Below are 16,305 nucleotides of genomic sequence, written 5' to 3' on the forward strand. Positions count from 1 at the left end.
TAAGGATAAATTACTCTTAGAAATGAAACAAAAGCTTTGTCTTAAGTAGCTATTCTGAGACAAGAGAACTAGCTCTTTAAAAAATCACGTAGAAGGTGTGAACAAAAATTATTAAAAAAAAAAACAAAAAAACAAAAAAAACCAGTGCATCTAGAGTTTGCAAAAGAATCACTTTTTAGAAATCTTTCATTATCTGGGGTACCTTTTTAAAGTATTGATCTACAGCATTAGATGACTGATTAGAACTGAGGACTTCTACCAGTAAATAACTCTCTGCATTCCTAAAAACTACTACAGTAGTTGAATATAACAGTTATTTCCTTTTTGACATTTTTGACTCATTTCAGAATTATTTTCCATTTTATATATATAGAGAGAGAATTTGTCCCAAAGCAGTAGCATCTCTGTATAAAATGAAAAAAAGAAAAAATCCCAGAAGCTTCACCTTTGTCTACTGGAAGGTCACACTTATTTTCTCTTTTGTATCAAAGGAAAATGAAATCAATCTGGTAAATATCTATAGGCAGCCATCAAAAAGAAAAGTGGCTCCTCTGTTCTAAGAGAAAAGGGAAGTAAATTCAAGTCTGACAAAGTTGTCACTAGCCAGAACCTGCCAGTCCTGCTTATTTTTAAATCAAAGAGCCAGTGGTAATGAGGTGATATGAGTCTCAGGAAGCAAAATCAAACAGCAGAAGCTACATCTAAGGAAACATTCTCAGTTATCCTGGTGGCCTATAAGGGTGCAGAAAAGCAGACCTTCCTGTTTTCAAGACCTTGAAAAGTTTATCTCTTACCGTGAGTAAAAATCTTTGTAGGTTCCCATTGAAGTTTGAAGGATTCATGCTGTTTACACTGGGAAATAGCCTGCCCATGAGAAGAAAAAATATCCTGGGTGGGTCTTTCCGAAATGCTTACTTGGGGCATACCTGCTATCACATGCAAATTGATGAAAATCCTGAAATTCCATTCTGTTTTGTTTTGGGTTTGGATTTTTTCTTTTTTATCAGACCTTTTTACTGAAACCAAAATGTTTTTAATGTCTGTAATTTTTGCCTCCCTATTTAGAAACTGTGTTTTCCTTGAAGTGTGAATGCACATATAAACCTCTTTCTACCTGTTCATATACTGTAAATCTCATCAGAACTATGTGATTATATTTTATCATCTAAAACATGTATTTTTTCATAAATGTTTATGAAAATTAATAGTTAACAATGATCTTAAATAAGTGTTAAAAAGTGGTTTTCATTACAAATCTGGATAAACATGACAGTAGTATATTAATGACATTTTTTGAAAGTAACCATAGAACTAATAACTTTAAAAAATAACTTTAAAGAAAAAAGTTCAGAGGTAGTCTGTTCCATTTCTGTAAATGAAAATAACTTGGCATTACATCAATATCTGCCCAAGTCTACTGCACATGTTTTACAAATATTGCACACATTTATTAATCAATGGATATTTGTTACACCAAGTCACCTTCGCTCACACTGAAGTGTTATTCCTCATGGGACCAGTCCCACTGAGCAAGGGCACATTCAGATATACATAAAGCTGATCATGCCATGGTTATGTGATCTATTTTCATAGTATGTTTGCTGTGATTACTCTCCTGATTTGAACTGAGTTGTATCAGATGAAGCAGCAAAAACCTCCAAGGAGTTGTCTAGACACCTGAAGCAATAACTGGAAGGCAAGGGCACATGAGCTTTTATTTACTGAAAGATACTGTTTAAAGATTTTTGAGAAAAGCAGTTTTAAAAACCCTGAGAGGTAATATTCCAGAAAGCAAGAGAGTTTGGAGGTTTAATTCTGCTCCCACTTACACACAGTGTAATTCTGAATTAGATGGTGTTATGTTAGTGAAAAAGATAGGTTTAAAATCATAATCAAGGAAAAGTCATATGAGAACAAGTGGAGTATTTTTTCTTAAATTTCTAGATTTCTAGATTAACATTAAAGTAAAGAACACATCAATAATTTGAGAACCTCTTTCAACCTTAGAGATTGTTTAATTTTTTGTTTATATAATTCTTGTACAGTTAATTAGTTTATAGTTAAATAAAACTTTATCTCACAAGCATTGAAATGTAGCCTATCTTTTCTGGGAGCACAGTCATTTGATACAAAAAAGACCTTAAGAAACTGCAGCAAAATCAGAGGAATCACTTCTGGTCCAGGACTTCTTACTCTTGGTGATAGGTTCTCTTTGAAGTGCTTTTGCTTTGGTATTTGCGCTTAAGTACAAAAAGAGCTTCTCATCAAAAAGTATTAATATCTCTGTATCAAAATCACATCCTAATCACCATTACAAAATTAATTACAAAGGGGAGCTGAGCATTGTCTTCATACTAAAGGGTAAGTAAAGCCCAACAATAACTTCTCCCTTTTTACCTTAACCAAAAACTCATTGAAAGACTTTAGTGTGTTTAAATACATCCAGAAGGAATCAGTAACACAGAGACAGACCAGGCTGCACTTCTTGCCTTCCACAGGATTTCTCTTCTTTGACAGTGTCCCAAGGTATATAATACCAACCCTCAACCACACGTTACCTCTAAATGTGGTTTGGAAATAGTCATATAATTGAATACAGCATGAATGCCACTCCAAGTAAGATTTGTTGCTTACCCTGGAAGCTTTCATGCTAGTCTTACACCAGTTGAAAATGTTTCAAAATGAGCAAACAGGTTAGTAATTTCATTATTTTCTCTTTCCCTAATGAAAGTTGGTGGGTAGATACAACTATTTTAAGTAGTGCTTTAGACTTAAACCTCCTTGTTGAAATGCGATAGAATACTCAACCATGATTGAGTAAATAATAATTATATTTAATAATGAAATAATAATAATGAAATATTAAATAATAATGAAAATGCTATTCTTTAGTGAGTCCAATTAAAAAGAACATATTAAAGTATATATCAAATAGGAGAAAGTTGAGAGGAACAGATATAGCAGATGAAATGTACTCTCTACAAACGTAGTTTAGTATTCATACCCTGACAAAATGTCAGTAGGTGGAAGGAGGAAGACCCATCAGCTTTCAGAACATGTGTGAGTAGGGTTGTTCAGGTGAATAAGATCTGATTCAAAATCTTCCAGGTGATAAAGATGACCTTTGCACCCCCTGGAAATCACAACATTTTGTGGGAAATAATAAGCTAGTCAAGGAATTGTGTGCTTGAGGAATTGATCCCAGTTTTATTTATACCAGTAATACAATGCCCAAGCCTTTCAATTTACGGAAATTAGTCTTGTCTGACACTAAAAAGGGGGCCAGCCCAAGATAGTCTATTACCTACAAGATGAGGACAAATAAGCCAGGCTGTGAACAGGGTAGCCCCAAAACAGCAGAGGATTTCAGTACATCCCTCAAATAATAAATCCATAATCAATGTGTGCAGCAAATGAAGTTTCCTCCAACTGTGCAGCCTGAAAATTTTTTTGAGGATCTCAACCCACATTCTGGCTAGACAATCTTAAAGATGAATGAAAAATTTTACTTTTATGCAGAAGAACAGAGCAAGTTCAAAGAAAAAACAGAATAAAAGGACACACACTAAGTAATGCATGTTAAAAATAATCTCTGTGTAACCCATCAGACCTAATGAGGCAAGGAAGAACAGATTCAAAGAATAAAATTTATGTTTGTTTTTTTTTTTTTTTTCTAATTGATGATGGGAATTTATAATTGATGCCTTGTGTCAATTCTATTTACCAGAGTGAGCAATAATTTAACTGTTCATATTTGCACACATATTCAGATGAAAATTTGTATGCATTTTGCTCTCTAGTGGGATTTTCACACCCAGGATAGATGTCAAACCTCACCTGACCAGAATTGAGCCCTTAAAGAGATAATTGAAAGGATGTAGCTAAGTGCAATGTCTAAGCCACTCAGAGAATAGTAAAGGAAAGACAGGTAAAGGAAAAATTTGGGTAATGGAGTAAGAGGTTTAGACACAGAAGCAGCTGTTGTTATTGCTTCTGGATGATAAACCAGAGCAAGATACCTACCTCCTTTTAAAATAGGCTTTCAGAGCTAGATATTCAGACCATATTGACTACCTAAGACATCAAAGTTATCTGTTGTTGTTACCCCACCATGTCCTCATTCTTAGTTTGGGGGATATATAACACATGTAGAGTGTGTTTTGAGTATACTTTCAGGACCCTGCTTTGGAGGGGTGTATTCCTAAATGTAACCTAACGATCTCATTTCACAAGGTTTAAATTGATTTTCACTTGAACTAGGGGTCTAAGCAGCTTACTAGTGGGGGACTACATTAATTCTTTTAAAATATTGGTCTAAATCTTAATGATATTTTCTGATTAGAATTATCCAAAATTTGCTTTGACTTTTCACTTCATGATACTGTTCAAGACTCAGTAGATTTTCTTGGCCTAAGGACATGAGGAGAGGTCAACATCTGATAGCTTCTCATCAGTGCTACTGAAGAATTCATCTCATGTTCATATAGGTCTTTATGGCCTTGAGCCAGGGAACATTTATGCATATGAACTGATCTCATGTTTAAATATCTCATACAGAATCAATTTATTTAATTCAGATTATTTCACCTCTCTGCTTTTTAAATATGTTTTATATTCTCTTGACAGTTGCACCTTAAAATTACTTAAACATTGACATTTTGATGGCTTTTCTTATCCATGGACTTTTCTACATGATTCTTGAACCAGGTGGATCCTCATTTTTCCCCACAGCACACTTGTAAGGTTGGGTAGAGTATTTATTATTTTGATTCTTTTTGTTATGAACAAGGAGGGAACAGGTGACCTTCCCAATGTTTTATGCAGAGTTTTATATCAACCAACTAGTGAAACATCTAAAATTCCCTATTCACTGCTTTATCAGAACATTACTTTTTCTTTCCTCAGAAAGTTATTCCACAGTTTATTAAAATTGCTATCTTAGAGGAGATAATTTGTTTAACTCATAGATCACTTTTTCACTCAAGGCTTTACTTACGTATATTATATTATGTAGTAATAACAATAATGATAGTAATAATGCATGTATGTAATGAGCAAACACATTAAGAGATCTGATGCCAAGACAAATGCAGTGAAAGAGTTAATGTAGTTCTTCAGCTGCTTCACTTAACAAAGCCAGTATTTTAATGGTCCCAACTAGGATTAGAAGTTAACACCTCATTAAGATGAATGGGGGATATAGTTTGCACCCTTACTGTTGCTTCTATGCTGTGTGGTTTGCAGGCTCCTTCTACTTTTTCTGGAGGGCAGGCTTAAAGAGCACAAGAATGCATCATTAATTTATATAAGGAAGTCTCTTTGTAAAAGCAATGACTAGTGACTGTATTTTTAATGAAAATCTGGTTCTGCAGAAAACCTTTTGCCAGTGTAAAGACCGAAACATCAAGGGATTCACGTTATTTTTGTGCCCACTCCTTTCCACTGTTTGTTTTCATGGCATAAGAGAAATATTATTGCTCACAATACCTGTTTTATACAGGTGCAGTACTGTAAAAGTACACTCAGTGAGACCTAAGCCCTTCTTATGTAGGGAGGAAAACCAGATGTTTCCCTCATGGTCATATTTGCATTCAGTATTAAAATGAATAAAGATCTAAAGCCTACCTAGTGGCAGAATCATAGTTGTGCTAATAAAACCTAGTGTAATTGGACTTGATTAGTTTTCCTCTATCTCCTGCATTAAAAATATACAGATGAGTTATTACATACAGATATACATTATCTGTATATATACAGATTATATACAGATAAATTATTTTCCTTCAGTGGACCTTACACGTGGTTTTCTGAGGAGGTTGGTACCAGGATCCAAATTAAACTGATGAAGGAAGGTAGAGAATGGTCTGATAATTTGCCAGTATTTAACAAAAAATACAGTTGCAGACACTCTTGGATGTCAACATAACATGTTTGCATGACACCTCACTGCCTCTGTTTTCATTTGCTTGAAGCAATATAGGTTTGGGATAAATTAGGTACAGGTGAGTCATGATAGCTCTAAAATAAGAGCATAAAAAGATAAGAATAATCTGTAACTGCTTTAGTACACATATACAAAATGTGTGCGCGTACATATGGTGATATTCTGGTTTATTCAATCACAGTGAGCATGGTTTTACATATTAACATCACTGAATTGAAATAACTAGCAGAAATAGTGGAAACATTTTCTACATAAATATTTATACTTCCCCTGTTTTGACATCCTTCTATAATTTTAATTGTCTTTACAGTGGAATTACAGATGCTCACTTTAAACAGAGAGGCCTTTTAAATATCATTGCCCTCATATTTACAGGAGCAGGACTGGATCTGAAGCAATACAGTATGCCATAAATCCAATATTTAAGATTCCACAGCATCCTTTTTCATTCAAAAGACAAAATTCCCATAGATGCAGTAAATTCTGTAACAGACTCGGAGACCAATGGGATATAGCCTGGAGTGATTAAGGCTAATTGCTAGCTAAGGTTTTTGAAGGGATTAGTGATTTTAGAATTCCAAATTAAAAAAAAGAAAAAAAAAAGTCTGATAAGAGATTGATTTTCAGAAGAGGAACAGTCTCATCTTCCTGCAAATTGGCCCATTTTAAATTATCTCTACTTTGGTACCCCACAATGAACACAGTTAAAATTACCAGTTGCTTCTGGAAATCTTGTCCAGAATTTAGCTATGCTATTATCCATACAATATGTATTTTATTTTCTGATTTCTTAAAAATCCATTTTGTTTGCTCCCTTTTTGAATCTATCATACTTTGAATGACAAACTTCTCCATGCTGCTGAACAGATAAAATTAATAGGTAATATTTTAATCCAGACATAATTCCTAAGCATCTAAGGAAGACATATTCAATGTAAAGGTCTTGATACCTACAATACATTTATGTGAAAATTCAGTAAGCACTGTATCTGACTACTCATTTTCCAAACCAGCTGCAGGCTTGATTTGTTTCTAAGTAATTTAAGTGTAAATTACTTGCTTAAGTGATACAGCTAAGATGTTTTGTGACTTTCTTGCAACCACGAATGAGTTAACAACATACCTGAAAGTGGTTAGATTGTTTCTAAATGATCCTAAATGTGTATTTAAGCAAAAAATTTTCATAATATTTTCACTCTATGCTATTATGAATTTTGAAGCAATTAATTACTGCTGATATGCAAATTTAGTGAAACACAATTAATTAAATATCACATATATGGATAAATCTGTTAGCAAAGACATGTGCTTTATATCAGTTTATACACATCCTGTGTTTGCAATGAAACCTGTTTAAACAAATAAGTGATAAAAGACTAAATTAATCAATGAAAAAAATCCCTGAAGTACCAAGTTGTGGATTGTATGATATTAGATCTCTCAGTGGGTAAATGTGTTGCCTGCTTCTGCTGTAACAGACAAGCTCCCTCTTAAGTAAGTACTGTCTCTTTTAAAAGAACAGATCTAATAACTGCCTAGATTTTCTGTATATCAAGGAAATATATTTTAAAGCTGCTTTTATTGTTTTACAACAAAGCCAAAAGACATTCAGCTATCAAAACAATAATGGTATTTGCATAAACTTTTTTTTTTTTTCATCTGGCAAAATACTGTATGAATGGAATAGGGAAAACAGAACTGATTATGTCCAAGCTTGTGATTGTAAAATCTCTGCTACCAAAGATATTTTAACTAGCTAGACTCCATTGATCTACAGCAAAGCTTTGTCAACTAAAGCTTTTTTCTTAAATTGATTCTCCATCTTGTCTTCTCATTCTTTCGACAGCACACAGCAGGAAGCTCTGTCTACATACAGAAAACAGGTTCTTGCTGTAGGCATGGATATAAAACAAAAAGACAGTGATTAAAGAAAAAAACAGTCTGCTGTTAGTATTTGATCTTAAAATTATTGATCTTGTCAATCAGTTACAGACAGAGAGTGCCCATTTAAATCTGTAATAACTATTAATGTTACCACAAAAATGCTGACCACTTGAAAGAGCAAAGAAATCTATATGATAATGTAATGCAATGCTTATTTGGAAGTATAGCTATTTGTAGTATGTGACAGTAAGTGCAACATACTACTTGGCGAAGATCATATCTATAAACTTCTTTTAAAATGAATATGATAGAAGAATATGAAGCTCACATGATAAACTTACATTTTGAAGGCTTTGTTAACTAAGAACTTTTGATTCTTTGACTGCCAAAAGCATTATTAGTTTTTATCAGGCATATATTAACAGCATAACATTTTTTCTTATAACTGACTCAAACTCAAGCATTACACTAAGATACTGTTAAAAACCCACTGAGCAAAGCCAACATCATGCTGTCTTTGTCCTTTATGTGAAATAGTATGTTTATTCTGTCTCAGGAGTTTGCATTCCAATTATAGTTGTACCAATACTGCTTCTAAACATATTTATGTGTAAATATAATTGTAATTTAGTAAAAAAAAAAAAAATCTCATTTCAAAACTAAGTGCACTTCGGCTGCTGATCATATTAAAAGCAAAAAAAAAAAAAAAAAAAAAACATTTGACCATTTGAAAAAAAAATAAAACCCCAAAGATCTTGAATCAATCTCCATACATGCTTTAACTTACAATCAAATGTCAATTACCAAAGCTTGTCACCTTAAGATAAGGTGGATATTTTCAAGTGCAGCAATTACTGAACACAAAGTCCCACAATGAACAATCTTACAAATATTTAACAGAAATGCTCTTGTAATTTGCAGTATTATTCTTCTTTCTATCTCTATAAAGAGGGGAAAACATTTACTAACAATTTAATAATGTCTCTGGGACTAGAAAAACAAGCAAATAGCACAGACAGCTGCATCTAATCTGTAACTAGTAAAAGTATATAGGAAGGATCATTTACATAACAGACAGGTACAACTGTATTGTAGTTTTGTGCCAACCAAAGGGTTTATGGAAAGCCTTTGCCCATCTCTAATAGATGTGTAAATTAAATTTTATGAAATGCATTTTAAAGGTACTTCATTGATCTTCTGAATTTATCATAAGCCTCTAGTTCATATTTTGGTGCCAGTCTAGTGTGTCACATGATTTTGAAACCAATAGAGGCTCATACTGAAAGGTTTTTCTTTGTTTGAATTACTTTATTGGTTGAGTGGAAGGATTAAAGATAGACTAAAAAGTCATTATGATAATGTAATAAAACACATATTGGTTGTTCCTTCACTTAAAAATCTGCTTTTTAAGCAGATTCTTCTGTTAGAAGCCAGAATGAAATGTCATTAAGCACCTGGACATAACAATAACTATTTAAAATTTTTGGTGTTTTTTTGTTTTGTTTTATTTTTCTTTTTTTTTTTTTTTTTTTAATCTAGGCAACACTGAAGTAAAAAAAAAAAAAGAATTAAAGATTTCATGCAGAAATTATTGTGAATTGCTCACCTCTCCATATTATTCATAAAATATAACTATCAATTATTTTTAAAATGACAGTTGGATAGAAAATGCAATAACTTCGTAACCGTTTTTGTCATTGCATGTGAGACTTGATTCACATTAAAAAATAAAATCCTCAATCATGCTTTTTCGTGCTTTTATGTTATGTATTAAGTGTTGAGTTTTCAGTGTATGAGAAGGTACATGTGGAACTCTAGAATAATAAAAGAATGTTTAAATAATATATCAATGAAAAAAAAAGAATAAAAGAATACACATCCTATTATGTCATGGAACATAAAATGCTTGTTTTCCTGCAATGGGAAAAATTAATGTGAAACCTTTTCCCCTTGCTCCCAAAGAGAGACATTTTTGTTTCTTTGTATTTTTGACTAAGTATTTTTTTTCTAATCAGGAGGGAACCTTTCAGTGCTGGAACCCACTTCATAACACTAGAGACAAATGTACAAAAATTTCTTTCACATTCTTGTCAGTTCAATTATTTATCAAGTGATCATGCTTTCTTTGTGTTTTTCTTTTAAGACAGTAGGACTTCACCCTTCACTCCTTCAGTATTCTCCAAGCCCTTGAAATAACTCTTCCTTTGAATTACTAGTTACTGGCATTGAAGTATTTCTCTGCTCTTCTCCCGAACTTTGAAGCGTGTCAGGAATTAACATCAGGGTCTGGCATAGAGGAACTCCTCCTGTGTGGGAGGGAAGGGCTCTGTCCCTCCTAAAAGAAGTGAAAGAGTATTGGTGACTGTGTGCCACTCCAGTGCTGGGACTTCTCCCCAACCACTCTACTCCCAGGAGAAACCTGATTGTGCAGATATGGAAAGACAGGAGGTTTTCTCAAAAATACCCAAAGGAAATATGTACCTGTCCTCCCTCCGAGATCAAGCCCTGGCTGATCTGGAAGACACGTGCCACCGTAGCTGAACAGCAATGGCTTTTCTGTGGAGCCAGGGCTGCTTCTTGAGGGGAAGCTGGAACCTCAAACTGGGTAGTCAAGGTCCCAATGAAGTTTATGTTTTCCTACACAGGGAAAATTGTTGTTATTTCTGGTGTGGAGACCTTTATGCTTCTGCTACCCAATAGAATTTCAGAGGTGTCTGAGTGCTGGTTATGACTATGTCTCAGGGTAGAACTGCATATCAAGGACAAGAAGTGCAGAATGTGAACAGGGTGTAGAATTGCCTCTCTCTCCCCATTTCCACCTGTATGAAATGCTGATTACTTGCTGATTAATATCACTGGCAAGAATACAAAAACAAATACTATGTCTTCCTCTGCAACTGTTACCTCACACCCTTTCCTAGTCCAGCAATTTTAACATTCATTTTCAGTATGATATACTCCATTAAGCTTTTTGTCTGAATGAAAAAAAAAAAAAAAAATCATGTTAGATCATGCTCTTTGCAAGGATATCTCTTCTACATATATGTGCATATATATATGATATGATAATTTTTTCCTTTTGCTTCAGCCTTTATTTCACAAGACCTGAAAATTTTGAGCCTTGTTTATTACTGAGTATAAGTGATGTATATATTAGATTGTCAGAAGTTTACCTTAATGAGAGTTTAAAGTAGATTTTCAGATTAGCCAAATTTTATTCTGATCTGACACAGATTTAATTTTGGTCTCTGATGTGCAGGCATGTATCACTATTTATCTTGTCAAGTCCTCTGTTGTTCACACACATACTTGTGCATCTGGGATGGAGTGTGAACAGTCTGGTACAGCAGATAGCAGTAAAACTATTTAATACTTTGCAAAATGACTGTAATGTAAGAATCATTGGTTGTGCAAAGCAAGAGAGCTATAAATATAGGTTTCCAATAAACTAGCTTTTTTTATCCTTATTTATATATTCACATCAGGTAAGTGAAAAACTGAGGATTGTTTTCTCACAGATACACTGAAGGAAATGTACAGTTTAAAAAGTAAAAAGGTCATGAAAAACCTCTACTGGTTGTGCAGTATTTTTGTGTATTTTCGTATCAGTCAGAGCACAGAAGCTGGCCACAGTCAGTATGAAGCTTTGGGTAAGAGGAAAGCCTGAGTGCTTGCTTAGTTACCGAGCTTTGTTCACCTCATCATCAATTCTTCGGTGAGGGTCAAGAGGAACCTCTGCCCTAATTCCAGATACCAGAGAGGGTGAGAGTGTTTTGGAGCTAACCTTCACCACTTCTCCGCCTCACCCACCAACTTATACCCACTCATGGTGAGTAAAAGGCACTTAGTAGAAAACAAAGCAAATGCTCACACACGTGGTTCTCCGTTTGTCCATTATGCAGGAGCCATAAGATAGGATTGGGCTTCCAGTAGCATTGTGGCCACTTTCAATGCTCCCATTTCATCAGCCTGCTCTGAAATTTCCTTCACTGTAAAATGTAGGAGGGCTTTTTGGCTATATAGCATCAGTAACTTCCAGACGTTGGTTCTTAAAGTCATTGGTCAGTCCACACTGACAAGTCTTCATATTCTGCCTTTGAGACAGCCAGCCATAATTTGATCCCTAGATAAAAACCTGGAATGCTGCTAGTTACTTCTATTGAAAATTAGTACAGCTGAGACACAGCCCACTGATCCAGAATCATGTCCTCTGCGACTACAGTGAGAACTTGATTTCCATGACAAGCTCTCTTGGCTTTCTAGAAGATGATGGCTGCCCTCTAGTGACAAAGATATTTCTGCTGACACATTTCAGTAGATGCAAACATGTTAATAAATACCGTCTTGTATATCAATATATTACAAGAGGTTTGGATCGAAGAAAGATAAAGAGTCTTAAAATCATGAGTGAAGGCAGTGGGCTTGGAAGCATTAGAAAAAGAAACATTCCACGTTGAAGAGACATACCATCCTCAGTCTCGGCAATTTTTTAAGGTAAATTTTTGTTTGAACAGAAGTTCCTGGATTTTTAAAATTTCTGACATTTCTGTTATCAGATGAACAACCCATGATTATTATAACAAGATCAGAATAAGAACTCTGCACTGCAGAGGGGTTCAATTTCTGCTAAAATCATCCATCTGACTCCCATGCACTTACTGACACAAAATACATTTTTTACAATACTTCTATGTATTTCTCTGTGTGTGTACAATGTAAGTGGTAACAGAGTCATATTTTCATAATTTCCCAGGTGAAATCACAAGTTGAATTGAAGGGCTAGTTATAGAGTCCGATTTTGGAATAGTGCAAACAATATCAAATGATCAAAAAATTACTAGAAATAATGGAATATATGGAGAATTTCATGTTAACTATGAGAGAGCCCATAGAATGCAACAACATGATTCAGGAATATTCTGTGTTAACTCTTTGATTCTAATTGCTCTGGGAGAAACTAAAGTCTCATCTACAGGAAAACCATGGGGAAAATTTTTCACATTTCTATATGATGATGGTACATCTCAGAATAAGAGATTTGGGGATAAAACGTATCTTTGTCCTGCTGTCTGTGAGAATGTAAGTTTGTATTTCTGAAGTGCTATGCATCTTATTTCTTTCACTGATAATTTAATTTACGGAGTTTTGGGGTTTGGGGTTTTTTTGTTTGTTTGTTTAGTTGGTTGGTTTGCTTTTTTTTGTTTTTGTTTGTTTGTTTGTTTGTTTGTTTGTTTGTTTGTTTGTTTGTTTTTAATTTCAGTTGTGGTTTTCTTAGAATCTGAAAACTTGTCTTCCTTAACTGACACTTCAAACTCTCTGGTAGCGAGAGAATACTGTCATATCATCTACCTTATACTCACTTATCCACACTAAATATTTACTTCTTTCCTGTTCAGCAAGCTTGTTCCTCTGTGTCTTTATTCTTGTTGTAAATCTACTATGAAGAGTGACATCATGGACTTCTAAAATCTGTAAACCTTTCCATCCTGAATTTGCTCAAATCCTGATATCAATCCTGAAGTCCAAATCTGCAATTCAAGTTGACAACTCATACTTCAAAAGTAGTGAAGTCTTACTTGTGGATTGGGTAAACACAAACTGGAAATCATATTGACTTTCACTCAGGAATAACTTCTGTTTAGGAACGCCATTAAGCACATGCTTAATTCACAATATAATGTCATATTGTCAAAGAGTATAGCCTTTTATAACAAACATGGTAATTTTTTTATCCAAAATAAATAATATGACATAGTGACTCTGCCAGGTTTAGCATCCTTAGAAAAATGCATAGGGAAAATATTTCCTTGTTGACAAAAGCACTTACTAAATGCTGAAGATTTCCATTGACTTCAGTGGGATTTAAACAAATTAGAAACATCTTCCAAAATTGTAGATATTTCCTGAAGCAGGGCTTGAGAGAGATAAACATACACCCCTTCCCTCTCTCCCAGTATATGTATTTTTTCTCCATGCTTGGCAGTTTAAGTTTAGCTTCAGATGTTTTACAACTGAGAAGTTTAGTTTCAACACAGCAAAGTCTTTTTGAGAAGTGAGCTTCTACATTCGGCAAAGTCATAATACTGAATTATTTAATTTTGTACATAGGAAGAATAAAACAACTTTTTATTGTAAGAAACCATATGAACTGTCTGGAATGTAACATTTTAACATAGATAAAATTAATGAACTGGCATTGCACCTGAACAAATGGAAAGTTGATTATTTTACACACCTTTGTATAATAATGAACCGTTCACATGAAGAAAGCTGTGATCTTGAGAGACTTCTCCAGCTATTGTCTTCTGCCTATGGGAGATGCTGAAAACTGTAGCAGTTCTGTCACTGTTGCCCTGAAGCTGTCCAATGAGAAATACTGAAAGATCCATAAAGGTGAAAATTTCTCTTTCCATTAATAAAACACCTTGTTTCTTGGTACCCAGTCTCAGCAGATCTCACTGCTTCACTCCAAGCTTATTATAACCTGTTGGTTTATCCAAACAAAGGGAGTTGGTCTTCCTTGTTATCCACAGGTTTTGATAAGACTCTTACAGAACACACTTGGCTATATTGTTGTCATCCCCCTTAATATTAAAGCTTGAAAAAAATATATTCATGAAGTGGCTGCAATATCCATTTCAGCATTTCATGCCAAAAGAAACAGGTGCTTCCTATTTTTACAGAATGTGAGCTCTTGTCATGGTCTTTCCAACTTGTTTTTAGGCAATGGGTGTCCAAACTATCCACCAATTTACTTTATTAAATTGAATTATATATATTTAGAACATTATTTATTAATTATTTGTAGTGATAAAAGTGATAGGTTTTCCTATTTAAGGTCTGACTCTCCCTCCAAATATAACTTCTCCCTTTGTTGTTAAGATTGTCCAAGGGACCCAGGTAGCCTCAGTGTACAAAGGCATTGTCACTGTTGTACTGTTCTACTTTAGACAGATATTGAAGATTCTGCTTCTGCTGACAAAGTGGTAAGTATTTTGGTTATGTGCAGCACTCAGCTGGAGAAAGCTGAACTCCTCCTTTCATGTGGGACAGAAAGACCTTGTTTGATATTGGACTTCTGGCTAACATGCAGTGCCAATCTAACTGTATCTTCTGTCCTTGTCTTCTTAGTTTTCTCCAAGCCTCTTAACTTCTTGACCTGCCTTTGCTTTGCTGAAATCATGCAAGAGACCTTTATAAAAGGAAACCATACCCAAGCCACCCTTTATGTATTCATAGGATACATCTTTTGTGAACATACACAATTATTGTTTAAAAGTCATTCTGAAGGATGGTGGGGAACACATTAATCTGATCTTCATTCCCTTCCAGAATTTTATGACCCTGTACATTAGTTTCTCATTAAAATACATTTATGAAAACATTTTGAGATTCAGGCATCTTAGTTCTGTTCATTTTGCTGAACTTCTATATATTGTTTTGCTTTATTTTATATGCTCTGGATCAGGAAGCAATGCTACATTGAGTTATACCAGCTGATTCTATGGACTTAAATCTGTCTTATAGTTTTCCCTGATAATGTTTCCAAGTAATAAAATTTGGTTCCAGATGCTGTGTTCTTTAAATAGATGCATTTTACTATCTTAAGTCTTACCAAGTCAAGGAAAGCATACTCACAGTTATTATAATAGTTGATTTCAAAAATATGTAAAAATACCTTGTATAAGAGATCAATGCATTTCACTTATAGCTGTATCAGCATCTGCCTGTGGAAACCATAGTGACCTCAGATATGGGTTGAGCTGTGCAAGATATCCCTAATAACTTCCTGCTACTGAAGCAGGGGTGTGTTGTCCATGCCAGTGTTCTTCTTCCACACTCCTCAGTTACATTTGTCTGACCCTCCCTGCAGTGACTTTATTCTGCTACTTGGCATACCAGTAAAAGACAAACAAGCAGGTTTCCACTGAGTTGGGGAAGTGTGTTGCATTGAACTGAAAAGTGAGCTCATTCTGAAGGGTCTGATGAGCACCAGAACCACCACAAAGCAGGGCAGTTCCAAGTGCAAGAGCAGTGGGAGCCAGGGAAGAGGAACAAGGTTTTTCCCTTTCAGGGGCTCTAAGGTGTTTGCCATCTCATATAACGTTAAAGGTTCTTCATGTTAAGTCATTTTATATGACAGATTATTTTGCTGTGGTCTGGTTGTTTTGTGTTGGGGTTCTTTATTTGTTTTGTTGATTTTATTTTTTCATTCACCTCTTCGGCAAATTGGGCTGCTATGCTTATATTTTAGAAAAGTATGCCATTTCATCAATGTAAAAATGTTTCATTTAGATAAGTCACTTTTGGTGAAAATCTACAGAAAGTGGAGAGGGGATGGATGGAACATCACTGGCATTTCCAAAACAAGGCAATAACAAGAAAAGGGTGAGAGGATCACTGTACTGGTGAGAAGAAGTATGACAATAACAACACCACATCTAGGACCTCCACATCCCCTGCTGTAACTCCATGCA

Source organism: Tyto alba, unplaced genomic scaffold, assembly GCF_018691265.1.
Source record: "Tyto alba isolate M040663 unplaced genomic scaffold, T.alba_DEE_v4.0 Super-Scaffold_1000006, whole genome shotgun sequence".
NCBI classification, from domain to species: Eukaryota; Metazoa; Chordata; class Aves; order Strigiformes; family Tytonidae; genus Tyto; species Tyto alba.